Source organism: Pinus tabuliformis, chromosome 9 (assembly GCF_031772625.1).
Source record: "Pinus tabuliformis cultivar Carrire ecotype Pingquan chromosome 9, CPIR1, whole genome shotgun sequence".
NCBI lineage: Eukaryota > Viridiplantae > Streptophyta > Pinopsida > Pinales > Pinaceae > Pinus > Pinus tabuliformis.
Genome location: NC_142307.1, coordinates 1,327,110,009 through 1,327,132,393, shown reverse-complemented (window position 1 = coordinate 1,327,132,393; position 22,385 = coordinate 1,327,110,009). Strand labels below are relative to the sequence as shown.

General features: G+C 38.4%; 2 pseudogenes; both read right to left on the bottom strand.

Moving 5' to 3' along the window:
- Positions 1-14,893: 14,893 nt before the first annotated feature.
- On the bottom strand, positions 14,894-16,863 carry LOC149153419 (cysteine--tRNA ligase, chloroplastic/mitochondrial pseudogene; annotated as a pseudogene).
- Positions 16,864-19,447: 2,584 nt separating this feature from the next.
- LOC149153418 (cysteine--tRNA ligase, chloroplastic/mitochondrial pseudogene) lies at positions 19,448-21,417 on the bottom strand (annotated as a pseudogene).
- Positions 21,418-22,385: the final 968 nt, after the last annotated feature.

Genomic DNA, 22,385 nt, shown 5'->3' with positions numbered 1-22,385 from the left:
TGGCATTACGGGCATACTGAATGACTGCCAAGACGACGACTGGATTCACACCTTTTCAATTGGTTTATGGTATGGAAGCCACCCTAACTATCAAATGCGAAATCCCATCTTGAAAACTAGCTATCTAATTACTTCATGGTACTTCACCCGAGTAAGAGCAGCTACTTTATTTATAACGTCTTGAGGAGACTTTCCGAATTGCTGCATTAATAACTAAGTCTCATAAAAAACGAGTTAAAAATCAGTATGACAAAACTGTGACCCCTCATGCATATGTAGAAGGTGACTTAGTCCTATTATATGATCAGGCTAATGATAAGTTAGGAGCAGGGAAATTCAAACTTATGTGGCATGGAACCTACATCGTTAAACATGTATTGCAAAAGGGTGCATACGAGTTAGTTGACTGTGATGGCAATCAGTTGTCTGAGCCTCGCAATGGGCTCTACCTCAAAAAATATTATGCCTATATTTTGCATAGATACCTTGTACATTAGTGTGTGTTTCATTAGTGTGCTACTTTTTGGTGTGAATGTTTGCATTTTTGTGAACATGTTTTTCCTTCTTAACACATGTTCCACTTGGTTTGCAGATGTCAACGAACCTTCTTCCTCATATCGGTTTCGCTAATGGCGCTTGCCGTAGTACACAAAATCTCTCTTCCGCTACATGGGCACTCTATGCTCCCGATGGTGAGTTAGTGAGTTTACAGGGCATATGTCTAGGTCGTACAACTAACAATATTACCAAATATAGTGCAGTTATCGAACTATTGTCGGAAGTTATTTCCCTTGGTAATAGGGCATTAGTTGTATTATAGTTAAAAGAGCATTATTCCGTTAGAAACCCTAATATTCTAAGGATGTATTTACGTGTTCGTCTCTTGGAAGATATTTTTATTACATTACTTATCAACATATTCCGAGACATCTAAATGCATTAACATATACATTTGAAAATCATGTATTATATAGACATCTGCGACATATGTAAAACAAAAACCATCACATAGTAGGAACAATAAACATAACATATATATATATATATATATATATATATATATATATATATATATATATATATATATATAGAGAGAGAGAGAGAGAGAGAGAGAGAGAGAGAGATTGCAAAATGTCTGTTACATCAAAATATCAAAATCTGTGTTATGAGACACATGGCTTCTCAAGCCTACATAAGTGCAGAAAAATGAAAACTAGAGATGGATATCTGCCAACACAGTGCTCATGGCAGCATGAAACAACTCCGAGGACTCGGTTCAACAACCGATGTATTTGGCTGACACTCCTACGGTATGCCTTTGATACCATAGTGGCACCTCGTCAATAAACACATACTCTGGAATGCCTCTTGTTAAGGCTTCCAGGTTGCGTTCCACCTCTACTATCGGGTCAAATCCCTCCTGATAAGGTGCATCCTCAATTTTTAGGGCCACCCTCCTAGGTATCAGAGAAACCCGTGGAGGTCTCTCTGGTCCAACGTCTACAAAAATCATAAGTTTCAAATCTAAGTACACATAAAACAAAAACATAAAAAAACTTGAAAAACTAAAAAATAGTTTTTTTACTTGCACCAGTCCATTATGTACCACGTGGAAGTGGAAGGTCGGGGTGTCCCTGGAAATATGTACTGGCATATGCCCAATTATCTACCATGATTAGGTTCTACTGCAACCATCCAAATAATGCTGGAGGAAAATAAATTTGCTAACCACCTCCATGTCGAGGCATCATCTCACCCCACCTCTGCAACCGTGGGTCCCTGGGCCCTGGAGCCTCCACCTATATCCACTAATATCTGAACAATGGTACACGTTCTAAGAAGAATGTCACCAAGATAGATCCATAGCCGAACTGTTTCAACTTTTGTGTCTTTCATTTCATGAGTTGGCTCTTCACATTGACCAACAATCCTTCACACCAATTAAAAATTATGGGACTTAGACAATCTATGACATACTAGAAATGAGATTTAATCACTTCATGCAAGGCCTGAGCTCCAGCTATTCAGGCCATGGTATGGAGAATTGTTCTTAGCGGGAGATTGGTGATAGTTTTTATGTCTATCTTCCCACTGTTAGTTTTCCGAGAGCCTAGGCAGTGTCTCGCGATCAACATATCTGTACTCTCCCCTCCAGTATGAGAAATAGACAGCTAAATCTGTTGTCCCCTTCTGGACAAACCCATAATGAAATAGATGTATGTGATATCTATCTCAAGTTCTTGGTCCCCAATCATAAACAATTGGTGGTCTACATCCCACCAACCAACCAAATGTTGTAGTAATTCAATATGGGTCCTAATCCCAGGAATACAGAAGAATTTCAGTAACCCACATGCCCGAAGGGCCGCTATGCAATTTGGGTCTTGGGCTGCCTAATGATCTTCTGCTTCATGTCCTCTCTCCTTCCATTCGATCACCATTTTTCACTGATTAACTTGTGGAACATCCATAAACCAAGATTTTATGAGCTTCTATAGAAAGAAATTTGGGAAATAATCATTAAACATGGATTATTTTTTGAAAAGTTTATGTCTTAGTGCTAGCGTGTCTATTTCCCTATTTTTCCGCGCTTCAGCGCACTGGCACATTTGAGCTTAGGGTGAGTAGCACGGGTCCGATGGGCAAAACCCACGCTGATTGCCCTAAACATATTTTTTTTACCAATCCTCCTTACCATCTATTCTATGGATGAAAACACCTAAAATTACAATCAAAATGAAAGGAAGGACATATATCTTACCTGCAGTAAACAAATCAACGAATGGTGTCTTGGATTGATCTCACTCCTCGCTTGAAGATGAAGGAAAATTGGGGTAAAAGGTGCTCTCCAAATTACCAAATTTAAAATCGTAAAAGTGTTTTTACTTTTTTACTTTTTATAAGTTTTTTGAGATATTTTTACCATTTAGGGCACATTTTTCTTATATTTTAATAATTTTCTCGAAAATCGATAATGTGTGTTCACTTGTACATCAATGGGTCATGGATAAATGATGATAGTGATTAATTTTTACTGAATCAACTAGTTTTATTTTATCTCTTTATCGCAGTCATCAAAAATAAATGAAAAAGGAATCCCCCTCGAGTCATCTTTTAGCTCTTTTCTGACTCAATATATGAAAATATTGCCAAGTACTTTCCGTTTCGAACTCATTAAAGTAAATTAAATGATGTCTACTCAATATACGTTTAACACTTTTCGGGATTGAGATAGACTATTGTACAAAAAAGGAATACCTTAGTCGCACATGGCTAAGAGGCTCTCTTGGATATCGTTTTCTACCTTTTCAGATTCAAGAGACTATTTACGAAAAGGGACTTTTGGAGTTTCCTTTTGCCTCTTTTTCAAACCCTCTAAACATTAAAAAGATGTCGAGTTATCCCTCTGTTGGACTCGTAAAAATTAAACAACGTAGGACTTGTCACTATGACGAGACCGATTTTCTCCTTCCTAGGACTTGTTAAAATTATTAGGATGGATTCACCCAAAGGATGAACTTATACGACAAGCATATGCTATCCTCTTCAAGCTTACAATAAAAAATAATGAGGTACTTGCTAGAGATAGTGGAGAAAAACGAAAGGGAACATGTCCTGTATTTTGTGTAAAGGCAACATTTCGCTCTTGAACAGGGCACTTATCTTTCGCTCGTGTCAAGTTTGGGTTATCCTCACTTCATCACTTTCCTTCCTAGGTTTTGGGAATCCATTTTCATTTCATCTGATTATACCATATTGTCACCATGACCTCTGATCCTATGCTGAGTCAAATGCTGCCAAACTCTTGAGTCATGTCGCCGATATGTTCAAGAGAAGTCCGATCTGCAATTTTTGTTGGAAATAATATTGAGAGGGGGGGGGGGGGGGGGGGGGTGAATCAGTATTAGTCAAATCAATAACTTTTTCTTTTCATACTCAAATTTATATACGCTACTTCAATGAAGGTAACTCGCATGTACACGCAATTGTCTTTAAAACAACCAGCGTGTATCCAACAAACTTATGATTCAATTAATTCATCATATGTCGATCTTTAATCAGTGCATCAGTATTTCATTAACCATATAAATAGTAACCATGTGCAGTAATAACAGAATAAACAATCACACATAAGAAACACACATGAACACCAAGATTTAAGGTGGAAACCCAATGCGAGACAAAAACCACCTGTTGTTGTCTTCTTTTAATATAAGAAAACCCTATTTACAATCTTGTATTGGTGCAGAATCATTCCAGTATGCAGACACCCACCCGTAGAAGGCTACAACCTTCTCTCATTCTCCAGCTTCTAGTGGAAGGGAGCTTCAACCCCCTAGCTCTTGTATTAGCCGATCTGTTTACTAGTACGTAGGCACCTACCTATAGAAGGCTCCAACCTTCACTCGTTTTCCAACTACTACTAGAAGGGAGGTCAAACCCCCTGGCTCTTGTACTGACCAATATGTTTACCAATATGTAGGCGCTGACCTATAGATGGCTACGACCTTATCTCTTCCTCTAGGGACCACATTTCATAAATTTTCAGACTGGATACTCCTGGAATGCAACACCACAATCTGAAGGCCACATTTCATCCAATTTTCATACTGGACCCATCAACAATATTGAAGCTCAAAATTAATCATCACTACAATACAAATAATAATTGAAAACCCATCATCACTGAAGCAAATCACATTTAATCAATCTGAAGATTCAGAACACTGTCCCTAGAACACAAAACAGAACCCAAAACTTTGCATCAACAACCAGAATCAACTGCAACTTTAACCATCATATTTCATAATGTATACGCTACTTCGATGTGGCGAACCAACATGTATACGTGCTTTTACCAAAGCGAACCAGTGTACAGATATGAAAATACTAACTTAGAACATCAAAACTATTCTTGACTTCAGTCATACCCAGATCAGAACATTTACAGTGTAAATCATGTGTTATTATTCAGATTTAGACTATCCATGATCATACCACATAATGATAATTCATTTCAGGTCTTATGATCTCAATCCATCATCCATCAACCACTTAGGTGCATCCTTAGTTCATATCAAGCAAAGCATCAGAAACCCATAACATGCACATTTGCTTTGATCTAAATCTTCATAAGATATTCATTACTTGCACACCTTGGCCGAATGATCTTCTCCTCCTTATATAGTTTTAGGCCTTTCTCAATACCTCGGAGCAAAACCACTTAGGACCAATAACTTGGAAAAAATACCTCATACCAATACCTCAGACCAAATACCTCAGACCAATACCTCAGACCAAATAACTCAGACCAATACCTTGGAACAAAACCGCTTAGGACCAATGCCTTGATTTTCCATCCCATACACGCTTTTCCTTCTGTGAAAGTGCGTGTAAACGTATACGCTCCTTTTTTTCTATTAACCCACGTGTATACGCTTCTTGGATAAATTTAACAATCGTATACTTCTTAAACCACTCTCTTTCTTCAATCTCTGGATTTTGATCAATAATCCTTTGCTGTTAAACTGTTGCACTGTGAACTGTCATTTGTGTGAGTTTCCATCAAGGACAAGACCTATATCATAATGCCAAAAATCTCCCCCTTTGGACTTGATGGAAACAACAACACCAAGATACTCTCCCCCTCTGACATCAAGGAAAAAGGGTGGACCAAGATATTCTCCCCCTTTGATATTCATTATGTTGTCCATGTTCCTCCTGAGCACATGCAGAGTCTGTAGAAATATTTTCCAAAAGAATAACATGAATCTATAACTCAACCAAGTGAGTATGACTTCCCTAAGACCAATGACTCATACATACATCAATCACACAACCAAGTGGGGATACACCAAATTTGACTCATCCACCCATCCAAGTGGGGATATACCAAATGCTTATACATGATTGAAATAACAATTATTACATCATCATTCCCATGAATAGTGGGGTTACAAATTAGGTGTTTTCATGACGTTTACATCAAATGATATACATGGCATTTATAACAAGGACCAACAATCTAAACAAGACCATTATAGTCATCAGCAACTATCATACACCATATATGCACTGCACCATCAACATCTTCCAACAACATCAAGATCAACAACCTGTATATGTCCATCATCAAAAGAGTCACCTGAATCAAAACAACTATGTTGATCAAGAAACATAAGCATCTTCATGTACCAAGATATTCTAACATAATGCCAACAATGAATTATTAGAAGCATATGCTCCCCCTGAACTTGTGCCAACTATTCACTATCAAATTTGATCATTGCATTTGTTTGTAAGAATCATCAAGGCATCATCATCAACCAGTTATTTATCAACTTATTTAACATCTTATGAGGACCAAAACACTTCCTACATATCATCATCAGATTATAACCATCATCAAACATAACAGATAATTGACTGAACCATATCAGACCCCTTTTCATGAGTCTGTCTCGCTGCTTTTTCCTCAAAACCCCATATACACGACTATGCAACTTCTAACTTGCGTATATACGCGACTTGTCTTCATGATAATTGCGTATGAGATATAGAACATTGAAGTTTCACACTTTCAACTCCCCCTGAGCCTGTTATGTCTGTATACTGTGCTATGCCACATCTCTCTGACTGTACTTCCTTCTTCTTCTATACCTTGGAGTGTGATGGTGTTTTATCCTTTTGGTATGTTGGTCGAAATTTGCTCATGCATTCCATTCCTATATGTCCAAGCTGGTTACATGCATAACATCTTACATGTTTCATATTCCTTCTATAGCAGTCAATGGCTTTGTGACCAAACATATTGCAAGAAAAACAATATCCCTTAAAGTACCTGGACGCTGATGATATTTCTATTTGACGGTCTTGAACAATTCTACTTCTGCATCTCGCTGCAACATGTCCAAAATTATGACATAAGACATTCAACATTATTCATAAAAAGAAATAACCAACTATCACTTCCATATTTAGGAGTAAAAGATTTTCTTTGAAAATTTTCTTTCCTTGGTTGTTGATGGGGTTGACCTCTCATCTCCTTGTTGAGCATTTCATATTTTGCATTAGAGTTCCTTGCCTCATTTTGTGAGCTAGATTCTCCTTCAACAGATTCATGAAAACCAAGACCAATTTTGATGGTAGGAGACCTTTGACTACGAAGAATATTATCCAAAATCTTAGTACTATCTTGAAATCAGAAAAGTTTATCCTTTTCTTCTAATTTACCTTTTAAGATATTTACCGCAACCTAATATTTGTCTTCCTTTTCAAGATATTGCTTCTTCATGATTTCTTCAGCCTTTATTCCTTCTTCCACTTGTTGCCTTAATTTGAGAATCTCATTCTCTTGTTCTTCATCTGCTTGAGGTAGTTCTTCATTCTGCTTATTTGAGTTTTCAAGATCTTCTTTTAGAGAAAGGATCTTGGCTTCAAGACTTTCATAGTAATTGGATCTATCTTTAAGTCTCTTGATTGTTGTGCTCTTTTAATTTACTTCATTTCTTAATGATGTCACTTCATCCTGCAACTTTTGACATTGAGCTTCCTTTTCCTTGTACTGCTTCCTTACTTTGTTTCCTTCCTCAAGCTGAGCTTTTAACCTGGTAGATTCTTCTTTGAAGGCACACTCCCTTTTGTTAAAAGATCTCGTTGATCTCTAATTTTATCTATGAGTCTTTTAACTTCTGCCTCTATATTTCTTTCACTATCACTTTCAATATCTTCAACATTGCATGAACAAAGAAAAGTATCACGAGAGGACCAAAAATTTGTACCTGATACTTCTTTTGCTTGTTCATCTTCAATCTGAGGCGATTATGAATCTGAATACTTGCTTCCACCTAATGGCCCATTGTCTCTTTTGCTGTCACTTTTCCTTCGAGATGTCTTCTTTTTCTGAGGCACTTTATTTTTTAGCTTCTTTCCCATTGTTTCTACGGATCTCCTTGAAGCGACCAAACTTCTGCCAAAGGACTTGCTCTGATACCAATTGTTGGAAATAATACTAGGGGGGGGGGATCCGTATTAGTCAAATCAATAAATTTTTCTTTTCATACTCAAATTTATATACGCTACTTCAATGAAGGTAACTCGCGTGTACATGCATCTGTCTTTAAAATAACCAGCGTATATCCAACAAACTTATGATTCAGCTAATTCATCATATGTTGATCTTTAATCAGTGCAACAATACTTCATTAACCATATAAATAGTAACCATGTGTAGTAATAACAGAATAAACCATCACACATAAGCAACACACATGAACACCAAGATTTAAGGTGGAAACCCAATGCGGGGCAAAAACCACCTACTGCTGTCTTCTTTTAATATAAGAAAAACCTGTTTATGATCTTGTATTGGTGCAGACTCATTCCAGTATGCAGGCACCCACTTGTAGAAGGCTACAACCTTCTCTCGTTCTCGAGCTTCTACTGGAAGGGAGCTACAACCCCTTAGCTCTTGTACTAGACGATCTATTTACTAGTACATAGGCGCCTGCCTACAGAAGTCTCCAACCTTCACTCATTTTCCAGCTACTACTGGAAGGGAGCTCCAACTCCTTGGCTCTTGTACTGGCCGATATGTTTACCAATACATAGGCGTCGGCCTACAGAAGGTTATGACCTTATCTCTTCCTCTAGGGACCACGTTTCATAAATTTTCAGACTGGATACTCCTGGAACACAACACCACAATCTGAAGACCACGTTTCATCCAATTTTATAACTGGACCCACTAGAAAAATTGAAGCTCAAAATTAATCATCACTGCAATACAACCAATCACTGAAAACCCATCATCACTGAAGCAAATCACATTCAATCAATATGAAGATTCATAACACTGTCACCAGAACACAGAACAAAACCCAAAACTTTGCATCAACAACCAGAACCAATTGCAACTTCAAACATCATATTTCATAATGTATATGCTACTTCGATGTGCAGAAGCAGCGTGTATACATGCTTTTACCAAAGCGAACCAGTGTACAGATATGAAAATACTAACGTAGAACATCAAAACTATTCCAGACTTCAGTCATACCCAGATCAGAACATTTACATTGTAAATTATGTGTTAGTATTCAGATCTAGACTATCCATGATCATACCACATAATGATAATTCATTTCAAGTCTTATGATCCTGATCCATCATCCATCAACCACTTAGGTGCATCCTTAGTTCATATCAAGCAAAGCATCAGAAACCCATAACATGCACATTTTCTTTGATCTAACTCTTCATAAGATATTCATTACTTGCACACCTTGGCCTAATGATCTTCTTCTCCTTATATAGTTTTAGGCCTTTCTCAATACCTCGGACCAAAACCACTTAGGACCAATACCATGATTTTCCATCCCAGACAGGCTTTTCCTTCTGTGAAAGTGCGTGTATATGTATACGCTCCTTTTGTTATGTTAACCCAGATGTATATGCTGCTTGGACGAAGTGAACCAGCATATACTTCTTAAACCACTCTCTTTCTTCAATCTTTGGATTCTGATCAGTAATCCTTTGCTGTTAACCTGTTGCACTGTGAATTGTCATCTATGTGAGTTGCCATCAAGGACAACACCTGTATCATAATGCCAACAATTCTTACCACCTATACCTTGTGTGACCTTTATGAAACAATCTTGCATTACTCTTTCCTACTCTGCTATATCTTTTGTTTCATGTCGATGATGTGGGATACATTATGGTCCTCCTTTGACGGATCACTTTCTGTCGACTTCAACTCATTATCTAGGAAAATGATCTATAAACTCCCTTTCAGTACCTTGGATCTTGTATGCCTCAATGGTTGGTTCTTTGCATTCGACGATAGTTTCACATCATTGGCTTTCGATCGAATGATTCTACGGGTGTTTGACATTAACTTCACTAGTCACACTCGTGGATTGTGCTGTTGTAACTTGAGAGCCATTGTCATTATTGGTGGTTTCTCTTGTTCTTGTTAACGGTTTATATCATTGACCGGTAATAAGGTGGTTTTCTATCATGTTTGACCCTGACACATCTATTCACATGGTAGAATTTGTACATTGATTGGATCAAGACGTAGATGAAAACCTTGGATTTCATCCGATAAATCTAGGTTTCATGGAGTTATGAACTATTTATGATTGTACACATGTTTCCCTCTATACGGATGGCTACGATCATACTGTGGGTCTATATATATGATCCTTTCTATTCAGATGATTGCGTCCATGTCGTGGATCCTTACACATGATCCCTTCTATTTAGATGGTTGCATCCATGCCATGGATTCATGTATTGTTAGATGCTTATTCAGAGATGTATTTTTAGTTATATTTAAATCAAAGATGTCAGATATCTATATTGTATCATGCTTGATTTGCAGGTCTCCTGATGGTGTTTCTTTGGGTCCTTGCCTTGACTTGTAAAGCATTTCACCCATCACTCCCTCTTCCGACTTCATGCTTTAGGGGGCATTTGTTACACAATATTTTGTCGGAATTCCCGTATCGTATCTTGAAGCATCCAAATGACGAAATCTGTCAGTGTACTCACCATGAAACGCATACAGAAACATCCTTGAAGAAGATAAGAAAAGCCACCTTGAGAGAATTTTGGAGAAATTTTGCTTGAAACCCTAGTTTTTAGGATTAACGCGCTTTGCACTACCACCGGCTTGTGCTGATGGGTTGTTGCAACATGTTGACCTAGCACTGCTAGCGTGGTTTTTGAAAGGAAAAACCGCACTGAACCTCTTCTGGCATTTTTTCCTAAAGTAGAGGAGAAGCTTATCTTACTAGAAGCCTCGAGAACGATGAGCTGGATATTGTTGAATGAAGATATGGTCGAGTTCTCCCATTTTTAGTCCTTGATCCTACCTTTAGGGATCTTCCCCTTGATATGTGGACCTTCCTCCCTCTTTTATGGATCCCTAACTCCCTCTCCTTTCCTATAAATCAAGTCCCTTCTATCCCCAAATGGTTGGTCATTTCTTGGTTGCATTCCTATGTTGAAACTATGCCTAAATGTTGCCCATCTAACTAAGGAGAAGGAGTGCTTGAACGGTCTTGTCTTGGACTTGGAAATCCACCACAAAGGAGGATTCCAACATCAAGGCACCTATGGTTGTATGCTTCCCTCATTTCTATTAATAAATACATCTAGTGTTTACTTTCCATAATTGTATAAATCATTATTCATTTAGCATGATGCTCCTTGATCTATCATGTAGTTTATGCTAGAGTGAACTCTGCTATGCATGTTTTTGTCTCTCTTGTTTGATCTTCCTTGCAGGTACTCATCCGTGACGACGTAAAGAGGATTGAACCTGGAATCAAAAAGGCCGAGAATGACATCAATGAGCACTTAACATCAAAGTGAAGTAGGTTATTTGTCTTACTTTGCATTTTCCAACATAAACTAGGAAAGCCTACAATTGTTTGTTTGGTTTGTTGCTAGATCCTCTCATAGGACTAGAGAGATCACTTCTGTCTGTAGAAGGGATTGTATTTACAACAAGGAGACAATGGGAAACCTTGCTTGACCCTGATATCGCTTATAAAACTTTTAGAAATGCCTGCTGAAGTTATAATTTTGAATTTCACCTCTTCATACAACCTATGCACAACTGCTCTCAAATGTTCAGGAACCCCAAGTTCCTCCATTCTGTGCCAAATCTTATCCCTAGGAACCATGTCAAATTCTTTTTTAAAATCAACAAAACAACAAAAGACTTCTTCCTTTTTCTCCCAAACTTTTTCAACGATGCGCCTTAAAGTTATACTATGATCAAATGTGGAATGTTTAGGTCTAAAAACTGCTCGCCCTTTAGCACGCTTATCTCTTTCTTCTGCCCACTTGCTGATTTTATTTTCTAGCATGCTTCCAAATAAATTTTCAAACAAATGGTTTACCATTATGGTCCTATAATTGGAGGATTATTGAAGTCACCACTCTTGAAAAGAGGTATTGCTAGACTAGTTGTCCAATCCGTGGGGAACCCATGTTGTATGATGTTGTTGAAAATTTTTGTAATGTGAGGTGCAAGAATCTTTGAGCCCGACTTTAGATACTCTGCTTGGAGTTCAACTAAGTCTTTTTCTCTTCCAACACCCAACTTCTTGATACCCATCTCTACCTCTTGCATTGTGAAGAGTTAAATTTCAGTGTTGACCAAGGGGGGATGGTCAAACTTGGGATCCTTCTCATAGAGTTGTCTTGCATAGTCAAACCAATAGAAGCTGTAATAATATTTTATATTTGTATCTTTCTCGATTGGAGCTCCTTCCAAAATAATTTGGGATTATTTTTCCCAAGGAAGATTAGTTCTTCCCTCCTTGAAACCATGAAATCAACCTTTTTCTTTCTTAATATATGCTTGTAAGCTTTGAGCTTTATGTTATCCTTGTTTGACTCTTTCCACATTCTGCTTTCCTTTTTGCATTCCTTGTCAAAACAAGCATTAAATGGAAACAAATTTGTTTCAGACTTCTTAATTTTTTCTCTTTTGCACTTTGCAAGTGCGCTTTGAATTAAATGTTTTAATTTGTGACTTTGAAGGCCGTGAATTGGAATTTTCTCCTTCTTTAAGACCCTCTCTAGTGTCATTTTGAAGGTATTACAATTTTCTAGAGTCAAAAGAATTCTTCCTTAGGGGAGATTTTTTTGAACACTGAGTTTTTGACTCTAATTGCTTCTTTCCAGTCCAAGAGAATCTTAAATAAATTGGCTTGTGATATGATTTTAAGTCCCAAAGCTGATCTCCAATAAAAAATTCCTCCATTTTCTCAGACAAACCATGCAAGAAAATTACATAATATACTACACTTGCTCCATTGTAAGTATTGCAAGTGAAATTACCGGACTTTGCCCATCTAGTCAAGCCAATACAAATGACTAAATAAAAGGCCCCACATAGAGTAAACTATTGTCCACCAAAGAGATTGCAGTGCTTATCCTTTGCAATTATGTCCCACTGATCATTAGTCTCTTTTGTAAGCCAAATAGGGTCGTAGTCTTATTCACAACAAAGAATGATGGCTTGCTCACTTACAATCTTAACATTGAAATCTACTATTATGAGGACTTCACCTAACTGATAATATGTTGCAATATATGCTTTTAAGGTTGCAAAGGGATCGTTGTGGTCAAGCCCTCTAATTTTGTAGAATTTTGAAATTTGCAGCGCAAAATATCATGCTATAATTCTGATATGATTTCCATTTTTTGATGTTTTAAACCAAATGAATTGTTTATTTGAGTTTTCTTTTTCTAACTAAATGAGACAAGCTTATTTTTCCCTCACTAATACCATTATACCCCTGTGTCCTTTGCCATTCCTTTCTGCCTTGTTCCACAATGCCATCTTCTAGTATCCTTCAAATAAATGTGTCTTTCACCCTTCATGATCATGTGTTTCTATGAGGCAAATTATGTCTTTATCTTCCGCAATAGGCCCTAACCCAAGTCCTCATCTCGATGGGTAACCTCTGCAGTTCCAACAATATTATCTTAAGGAAACTTGGGTATGAATTGATTGCTATTTATTTTGACATGCAAGACTCAAAGTTGAGTTTTCATCCCTACTTTCCCATACTAACCTTGCTTCTTGATTTCTTGTTGAAGAGTTTTTTGCCTCTTCTTTATTTCCATCTTCCTGCTTTGTTTTGGAAAGAGGTCCAAATCATGCTATCACAACTTTACCTTTATAAATCCATGTTATCTTGCCTTAATCTCTTGCTGCCCTAAACTTTAACATTTCCTCCCTCCTTTCCTCCTATTGTCTTACAGTTAAATGTTCTTCTAGAAAAAAAAAAGATCCCCTCAAGAGATGCTTCTTTCTTAGAATGATATATTTATCACACAAGCTAGGCATGGTGACTTTTGATGGGCTTGTGTCTCTCACCTCAGGCTGAGAAAGGTAAACCTCAAGGCAACATCAAACCATTCAGCCCCGTAGCTAGCCCTACGGGGCAGGAGAAGGCTCTCTCCGGTCAGTCTCGGTAGATCTTCAATTGATGAGATGACCAAACGGGTAACACTGATATTAGGCTAGTAAACTGATTAAAAGGGGTTTTTAATTAAATAACGGGGTTTTTTTGGGCTGCATGGGCAAAATCACAGCTTGAAACAGAGAAATATAATGAACAACACAGGTTATCGACTGAGGCAAGGTAGGCAAGAAATTTAGCATCAAATCTAGATTTAAATGGGATGGCAAGACTGGTGAGGAGCTAAGGAGGGCAAACAATGACTTTGAATCCTCCTTAAACAGTAGAAAACATTAAACATGAACAAACTTATAGGCAGAGCATGGCAGGCATGAATTCTTACCTAAACATTTCATTTGTTCAGTTAGAAATGATCATGTAGTGAAATGAAACATAACAGATTACATATGAAACAAGAGAAAAACTTATGCTAAATTATCATGCCACAGGAATCTCAGAAGTCAGAGCTGTGAAATTTCATTAAAAATCCCTCTGTCAAAGACTGTACAATGGAGCTCAGTTCTCCTCCAGCACTCAGAATTTTCTTCTAACTCTCTTCTTTCACACTATATTAAATATAACTCAGAGAAACAAATCGATGAAAGATATGGGGCAGTTTCACTTAAAATCTTAAAAATAGGAAAAAAGTCTGCTCTAAAGGAACAACGTTACAATTTGTTCGTTGATAACAAATGAATTGGCAGAACCTGTAGCTGAATTTTCTGAACTGCAACTGAAGACCCAAAATAGACCAACCAATTCGGTTTCTATGCTGGGATAGTTATCTGTATTTCAATTTGGCTTTTGACTTTACGCTGCATTTGAATGAGAACTAAAACAAAAGTAGCGTAATATCTTCTCCAAAAACTTTTCCCTACAGGTCAATAAAAATAATGAGCTGTTCAACTATAATTGCCAGAATAAAGAGAATCACCATTTTTTCTAAAACAAAGCATCGTTTCCCTTGAATTCCTCTGATGGCCGACACATGGAGTAACTGCCGGAGCGCAGATATCCACAGGATCAGGAACCAAATCGCATTCTTTGGCTATGATAGATAATCTTGACTTAAGTTCGGTTTGCCACGTTACATTTGCCATTTCTTTTATGGTTCGCAGCACTTCATCTTCAGTAAGGCCGACCCTTTTTAATGCCTTGCTTTTCAATTGCAACAATACCTCTGAATAGCTTGGAGACAAGAGCCGGAGATCACTCAATATATCCCTGATTTTCACCTCCAAGGCATCCGAAGATTCCATTCTTAACTCTTTTTTACGACCCTGGCGAGTAAACATTATATCATTCATAATCTTCAATGGTTCTGATAGTGCATCCAAAGCCATGGCTATATGCAAATCATTTGACATTGACGATGCAAAAGCATTTTGTATCCTGTTAATGCAGTCTTGGATATCTTTTGGGATAGGTTGAGCAATGCTTTGCCTGACATGCCCAGACAAGCATCCTTCACAGTCCTTCAAAGTCTGCAAGACTGGTAGATATAAAAAAGCTGTTCCGATGCATTCTCTAACTGAGATTTTGAGTAGTTAAGTTGAGAACGGTAGTGTGTGCCACTTAAAAATAGTCGCAAAGCCAACGGACGATAGGATTCTAGGACCTCACGGATTGTGAAGAAGTTGCCCAAAGATTTAGATATTTTCTCAGCGTCAACTGTTACAAAGCCATTATGAATCCAGTAATGTATATCGCTGTCATTACAAGCAGCACAGCTCTGAGCTATCTCATTCATGATGTGGAAATATAAGATCCACCCCTCCACCATGAATATCAAAACAGTAACCCAAATGTGCAGCACTCATTGCACTGCACTCAATATGCCAGCCCGGTCGACCAGGACCCCAGGGGATATCCCAAAAAGGCTCACTGGGCTTTGCACTCTCGGTCTTTAACCTCCTCGCATCCACTCACTTTCCATAGAGCAAAGTCCGCAGGATTTTTCTTCCGTGAATCCACTGCAATTCGCTCCCCTGCACGATTGTCATCCAATTTGCGTCCAGACAAACAACCATACTCTGGATATTTGTCAACCGAGAAGTACACATCACCATTCTCAACCACATATAATCACTACTGAATGATGACTGACAGCCTCCATAATCTCCTGCTCCATCATAATTATTGGAAGATTTTTTCTGCTTTCTTCAACATCTGGTGGTCTCGAAACATGAACTACAAAATTAGTGGCCAAAGGAGCGCATTGAAAACCCTTAGAAGCACCACTGGTTTGTGTATCTAGCTTTTGACTGTCCCCTTCAGAAACCTGATACTTTCTTCTTCTAATCGCATCAATTGACTCGTTTTCTCCAACATTCAGCTTGGCATTCTCCTTTTGAGATATTACACTAGTCGAACCAGAACCTCTTTCATTATCAAGGCCCAAAAGATGTGAGGATGCAAAAGCCTTGTCATTATTACTCTGTGGGACAATTACTTTGGTGACAGCCAAAACCTGTTCAGTAGAGGTTAGGGAATGATCTTGTTCATCTCCAGTTGAACACCTATCCATAGAAAGACGTATGGAAGATCCTGTATCATGGTCGATACTCATGTCACTCTGTTCTATATTGAGTCCTGCTTTCGATGTATTATCCGCATTCAATTTTCCATCAGTAGAGGCATCATCTCCAAGCTTGTGCTTCTCCAGTATTTCAAGAGCATTAGATCGCCTGGCCCTTTTATCCTTCTCTTCTTGCAGTCGACATAATTTTCTTTGTTGATTCTTGCTCAAGCACTGAGAACTTTTCTTCCTGTCTTTCTCAACCTTATTTTTGTCCTTTTTCCTAGACTTGTGATTGCCAGACAAGACAAGTGCATTGCCCGTCCAACATAGAGCCGTGGCTGTTGCCACCATGTCAGAATAGTAAAAATGTGCCAATTCGAATTTTCTATATATATCGTCTCAGCATAGGAAACAAGAATAGAATTGCAGCAAGTGCATTAGGCAACAAATATACCACCACAACTAGGATATACAAGGAAGGGAAATTCCACCCGCTAACCCAGCTCTTGAAAGTTTTTATAAGACCAGTAGGATGCTCCCAGGTATGCGCATAACAGACAGGAAGTATGATGACCCATACAGCAGCAACTACAACCTTCAATATATATCTGAGAATCTTTTTGAATTTCATAGAGTGTCTTGCTTTCTAGCTAAAAATGAGATCCGCATTCCCAGCACTAACACAATCATTTAATTCAATAGCTGTGACAATGAAGTTTGTTCGGGATTTCCAGTGAGACTTCTCCAAATAGCTTTTTTGCCTCTGATTGCTGATGATGTTTTGAAGTGTGCTTGTGCAGGGATAGGAGCTTGAAGTCGCTGCTGCCTTTTGAAGAGCTGGAGATAAATTACATAATATAAAACAACACATTTAATGATTTCTTCTTCAAAACAGGGTTTTGAAGAAGAATCAATCTCTGACATGAGACGGAGTCTAACATCGGCTCCACTTGGGATGGCAGCTGCCGCTTCGTGGAGGTGCCAAGAACCGCAGAACTTTGGGAGAGCAGACAATGCCTCCACCCATTGGGCAATGGAGTCATCATCAACACAACTACAACTCTTGACTTAATTTTCACACTGAAACTGAACTGAAACAATCTTCAAGCAAACTAAAACAAGATGCTGCCCTTATGGCTGCTTATTTATTTACAAAACCTACTCTAATCTATTGTACAAACAATAGATCAGGTAATGCTAAAATGCCATATTAACCATTCAAGTAAACCTGAGATTGATGCCGCTCGAGAATGCTTCCACGAGGTCACAGATGCAATTGCTGGCAGCCCTTCATGCACGTAATGAGCCTGATCACGTACAAGACAGCCTGATCTGTCAATCAAAGTGAAAAATGTGTCCATGTATGCCGCAATAGGATCACGGAAACCGAACTCTGTTGGCTGCCCCAACTCTGCAACACATACTTCCAGCTGCACATTGTCAATGTAAACATCTATAGGCAAGTCTGTTATTGCTCGTTGTGATGGAGGAAGGATTTCCAAGAAATTTTTAGGGTCTTGGAAATCATATGACTGAATCTGCTCATCGAGATACTGAATCTCATTTTCAACTCTTTCAACAACTAACTCACAAAATCTAGTTTTGCTTTCAAGATGAAGCTTCGGAGATTTCAAACATTGAAGGAAAATACTGAAAAATTCTTCATTAATTTCAATATCTACTAACCACTCTCTAACTCCGTTTAGAGCTTCACAAAGTGCAGGGTCTGCCACATACCCTACCATTGCATGAATAGATCAGCAAGCGTTAGAATGTCTGGATCGAGTTGGAGTCGCCAGGTGAATGGTTCAGCCTGCATAAGTGTCTGACTGCTGTCCACCATCAACATCAGATCTGCACCTTGATTGAATGTACTGGGACAAGACAATCAACAAATTGAATATTCTCCCCAGTATGGTCGCCACTATGTTAGCGCTTGAAATTTCACCTCAGGCTGAGAAAGGTAGACCTCAAGGCAACATCAAACCATTCAGCCCCGTAGCTAGCCCTACGGGGCAGGAGAAGGCTCTCTCCGGTCAGTCTCGGTAGATCTTCAATTGATGAGATGACCAAACGGGTAACACTGATATTAGGCTAGTAAACTAATTAAAAGGGGTTTTTAATTAAATAACGGGGTTTTTCTGGGCTGCATGGGCAAAATCACAGCTTGAAACAGAGAAATATAATGAACAACATAGGTTATCGACTGAGGCAAGGTAGGCAAGAAATTTAGCATCAAATCTAGATTTAAATGGGATGGCAAGACTGGTGAGGAGCTAAGGAGGGCAAACAATGAATTTGAATCCTCCTTAAACAATAGAAAACATTAAACATGAACAAACTTATAGGCAGAGCATGGCAGGCATGAATTCTTACCTAAACATTTCATTTGTTCAGTTAGAAATGATCATGTAGTGAAATGAAACATAACAGATTACATATGAAACAAGAGAAAAACTTATGCTAAATTATCATGCCACAGGAATCTCAGAAGTCAGAGCTGTGAAATTTCATTAAAAATCCCTCTGTCAAAGACTGTACAATGGAGCTCAGTTCTCCTCCAGCACTCAGAATTTTCTTCTAACTCTCTTCTTTCACACTATATTAAATATAACTCAGAGAAACAAATCGATGAAAGATATGGGGCAGTTTCACTTAAAATCTTAAAAATAGGAAAAAGGTCTGCTCTAAAGGAACAACGTTACAATTTGTTCGTTGATAACAAATGAATTGGCAGAACCTGTAGCTGAATTTTCTGAACTGCAACTGAAGACCCAAAATAGACTAACCAATTCGGTTTCTATGCTGGGATAGTTATCTGTATTTCAATTTGGCTTTTGACTTTACGCTGCATTTGAATGAGAACTAAAACAAAAGTAGCGTAATATCTTCTCCAAAAACTTTTCCCTACAGGTCAATAAAAATAATGAGCTGTTCAACTATAATTGCTAGAATAAAGAGAATCACCATTTTTTCTAAAACAGAGCATCGTTTCCCTTGAATTCCTCTGATGGCCGACACATGGAGTAACTGCCGGAGCGCAAATCTCCACAGGATCAGGAACCAAATCGCATTCTTTGGCTATGATAGATAATCTTGACTTAAGTTCGGTTTGCCACGTTACATTTGCCATTTCTTTTATGGTTCGCAGCACTTCATCTTCAGTAAGGCCGGCCCTTTTTAATGCCTTGCTTTTTAATTGCAACAATACCTCTGAATAGCTTGGAGACAATAGCCGGAGATCACTCAATATATCCCTGATTTTCACCTCCAAGGCATCTGAAGATTCCATTCTTAACTCTTTTTTACGACCCTGGCGAGTAAACATTATATCATTCATAATCTTCAATGGTTCTGATAGTGCATCCAAAGCCATGGCTATATGCAAATCATTTGACATTGACGATGCAAAAGCATTTTGTATCCTGTTAATGCAGTCTTGGATATCTTTTGGGATAGGTTGAGCAATGCTTTGCTTGACATGCCCAGACAAGCATCCTTCACAGTCCTTCAAAGTCTGCAATACTGGTAGATATAAAAAAGGCGTTCCGATGCATTCTCTAACTGAGATTTTGAGTAGTTAAGTTGAGAACGGTAGTGTGTGCCACTTAAAAATAGTCGCAAAGCCAACGGATGATAGGATTCTAGGACCTCACGGATTGTGAAGAAGTTGCCCAAAGATTTAGATATTTTCTCAGCGTCAACTGTTACAAAGCCATTATGAATCCAGTAATGTATATCGCTGTCATTACAAGCAGCACAACTCTGAGCTATCTCATTCATGATGTGGAAATATAAGATCCACCCCTCCACCATGAATATCAAAACAGTAACCCAAATGTGCAGCACTCATTGCACTGCACTCAATATGCCAGCCCTGTCGACCAGGACCCCAGGGGCTATCCCAAAAAGGCTCACTGGGCTTTGCACTCTCGGTCTTTAACCTCCTCGCATCCACTCACTTTCCATAGAGCAAAGTCCGCAGGATTTTTCTTCCGTGAATCCACTGCAATTTGCTCCCCTGCACGATTGTCATCCAATTTGCGTCCAGACAAACAACCATACTCTAGATATTTGTCAACCGAGAAGTACACATCACCATTCTCAACCACATATAATCACTACTGAATGACGACTGACAGCCTCCATAATCTCCTGCTCCATCATAATTATTGGAAGATTTTTTCTGCTTTCTTCAACATCTGGTGGTCTCGAAACATGAACTACAAAATTAGTGGCCAAAGGAGCGCATTGAAAACCCTTAGAAGCACCACTGGTTTGTGTATCTAGCTTTTGACTGTCCCCTTCAGAAACCTGATACTTTCTTCTTCTAATCGCATCAATTGACTCGTTTTCTCCAACATTCAGCTTGGCATTCTCCTTTTGAGATATTACACTAGTCAAACCAGAACCTCTTTCATTATCAAGGCCCAAAAGATGTGAGGATGCAAAAGCCTTGTAATTATTACTCTGTGGGACAATTACTTTGGTGACAGCCAAAACCTGTTCAGTAGAGGTTAGGGAATTATCTTGTTCATCTCCAGTTGAACACCTATCCACAGAAAGACGTATGGAAGATCCTGTATCATGGTCGATGCTCATGTCACTCTGTTCTATATTGAGTCCTGCTTTCGATGTATTATCCACATTCAATTTTCCATCAGTAGAGGCATCATCTCCAAGCTTGTGCTTCTCCAGTATTTCAAGAGCATTAGATCGCCTGGCCCTTTTATCCTTCTCTTCTTGCAGTCGACATAATTTTCTTTGTTGATTCTTGCTCAAGCACTGAGAACTTTTCTTCCTGTCTTTCTCAACCTTATTTTTGTCCTTTTTCCTAGACTTGTGATTGCCAGACAAGACAAGTGCATTGCCCGTCCAACATAGAGCCGTGGCTGTTGCCACCATGTTAGAATAGTAAAAATGTGCCAATTCGAATTTTCTATATATATCGCCTCAGCATAGGAAACAAGAATAGAATTGCAGCAAGTGAATTAGGCAACAAATATACCACCACAGCTAGGATATACAAGGAAGGGAAATTCCACCCGCTAACCCAGCTCTTGAAAGTTTTTATAAGACCAGTAGGATGCTCCCAGGTATGCACATAACAGACAGGAAGTATGATGACCCATACAGCAGCAACTACAACCTTCAATATATATCTGAGAATCTGTTTGAATTTCATAGAGTGTCTTGCTTTCTAGCTAAAAATGAGATTCGCATTCCCAGCACTAACACAATCATTTAATTCAATAGTTGTGACAATGAAGTTTGTTCGGGATTTCCAGTGAGACTTTCTCCAAATAGCTTTTTTTTTTGCCTCTGATTGCTGATGATGTTTTGAAGTGTGCTTGTGCAGGGATAGGAGCTTGAAGTCGCTGCTTCCTTTTGAAGAGCTGGAGATAAATTACATAATCTAAAACAACACATTTAATGATTTCTTCTTCAAAACAGGGTTTTGAAGAAGAATCAATCTCTGACATGAGACGGAGTCTAACAAGTTGTACATGAAATAAATATGGATAATTAAAGCTAATTGAAACTAAGTGTGCTTTATGTTCTATTAATGTGCACATGCACCACATGCAAGCACTAGAGTTAACTAACTAAAGCCAAGTGAATGCCACATGTAAGCACTTGAGTTAACTAACTAAAGCCAAGTGCACACCACATGTAAGCACTCGAGTTAACTAACTAAAGCCAAGTGCACATCACATGCAATAACTGGAGTTGAACATAAGCTAATTAAGACTAACTAGGTGCATGTACACCAACACCCCCCCTTAAGCATAATTTAGGTGAGTGTGATACAAAATGAATGAGTCCTGACAACAAGTCCATTTTAGGTACCCATATACAATGTATGAAAAGAG